General features: G+C 37.9%; 1 non-coding gene across 1 annotated transcript; it reads right to left on the reverse strand.

Moving 5' to 3' along the window:
- Window positions 1-343: 343 nt before the first annotated feature.
- On the reverse strand, window positions 344-415 carry trnaw-cca (transfer RNA tryptophan (anticodon CCA)). Its single transcript has one exon. It is a non-coding gene; the product is annotated as a tRNA-Trp (tRNA).
- Window positions 416-1,914: the final 1,499 nt, after the last annotated feature.

Consider the following 1,914-nt stretch of genomic DNA (forward strand, 5'->3'; position numbering starts at 1 on the left):
AAAGTATAAATACATACTGAAAATGTTCAAATGTAATGAACTATCTTTTTACAACCTGAAATTTCTTAAGAAAAATGTTGCAATTTCAACAATAGTATTCCTCAGTTTATCATTTACACATGTGCATTACAATTTACAGATCACAGTGTATCTACAAAGGCACAAAAACATTTTGACACAGATATCTGGAACAGTATTTTACTTTATGATCAAAATAAATAATTTTTACACTTTGCAAAGTCATCCCGCGGGTTGGATTGGACTCTCTGGCGGACTGGTTTTTGCACCTGGGCCGCATGTTTGACACCCGTGTCATAAATGACAAAGTAACAGTGAAAGCATTTGACCCTGACGTGATTTGAACACGCAGCCTTCTGATCTGGAGTCAGACGCGCTACCATTGCGCCACAAGGTCACACAGAACTAGGCTTGAGTCTCCTGGGAAAGTCACAGTTGTGAGAAGAGTACAGCATAACATACACTCTATGATAAGGTCTAAATACAAAGCCTCAATTATTTTTCTAATGGTATTGCCTCTTCTCTTCTCTTTGTCGTTGTTTTGTTTTCCTTTTCTTTGTTTTAGTTTTTGTAATTTACATTGTATATGAGGGTTGTTATATTTAAGCCCTCTGATGTGAGTCATAGCTGTCACATGGGACTCTCTATATTATGAGGTAGAGGTCAAAAGTAATATGCACAAGTGGACGTTTTATTTTTAAATTAATTTGTTTTTGTTCTTGGACTATAGGGGATATCAAAAGAAATTGCAAAAACAGCAAAACAAACCAGCAGCTGGCAGCATTCACAAATCCATGAAATCCGAATGCTAAAACCATTGTCTGTGTTCACAGTGTACACTGGGCCCAATCCCCACAAACACAGCAATTACAGGCTCTAAACTTAATCCTAACACAGAAGATTCCTGGAGAGAAGACAAGGTGTAATACCGTTAGAAGCCTGCAGATGGAGCCTTTCAGCTTCCACAGATACACTATGGTGCAGCAGTGACACTCCTTTTAACGCTACAGATTGTAGGACACGTGATTTATAAATGCATATATTCAAATAATGCTCCACTTTTCATGCTGCATTAGATTGTAACGTTGCATTGCCTTGAGCTATTAGTGATTTATCATACAATCTGCTAATAGGTGTTATCAGGAAAACTTTAATTAGACCCACTATTGGGAAAAAAGCACATGCCTTAGCTTGCATCAGACTGATGTAAGTAATGTTAGACATTGTTTAGTGTGAGTTAAACCACACTATAGTGTTTTAGGCTGTGTCTCTTCTGTGTGTATTGGCATGAACTGGGGCGATTTGCCAACATCAACTAATTACTGAATCTTCATGTGCAGACTCATATGGAGCCGTCTGGTGAGGAATTGTGCAAGAATTAGACTGATGCAATAATGGTGAGAACAAAACACTGATCTTCGTCTTATCTAGAGCACATGATCTTGATGTGACAGATATGGTTGAGTTGTAGTTTTGCAAGGCGAATAAACAACTTTAAAACAGTCTGAAAAAGTCCAAATATCAGTCTTAATCATGGTAGACAGTTGTGAAAAATACAGTTGGTACAGTGCGAGTGGCTGTTGCATGTTTAGCTGTATGTTTATGTTGCAATGTATTGTTCTATAAGGGCGTCATTCTCCTGCTGCTCTCTCCCTTGCTACATAAAGCAACAATTGTATCCTGGCATGATTTTAACACACAATCTGATGTAACTGATATTCTTTCGTGGATCTGCCCTCGACATGCAAGTTCTTGTACCACATGCAGGTAATGAGGGGCCAAACAAGGAGACACGATACAAGTTTAACTGTCCAGGTTAACTTGTAAACAATATTCACTAATAATACGTTTTATCAATATAAAGGTTCAAGTTGCCTTCAATAGAGCTACGCAGAA

Source organism: Cottoperca gobio, chromosome 20 (genome assembly GCF_900634415.1).
Source record: "Cottoperca gobio chromosome 20, fCotGob3.1, whole genome shotgun sequence".
Classification (NCBI taxonomy): domain Eukaryota; kingdom Metazoa; phylum Chordata; class Actinopteri; order Perciformes; family Bovichtidae; genus Cottoperca; species Cottoperca gobio.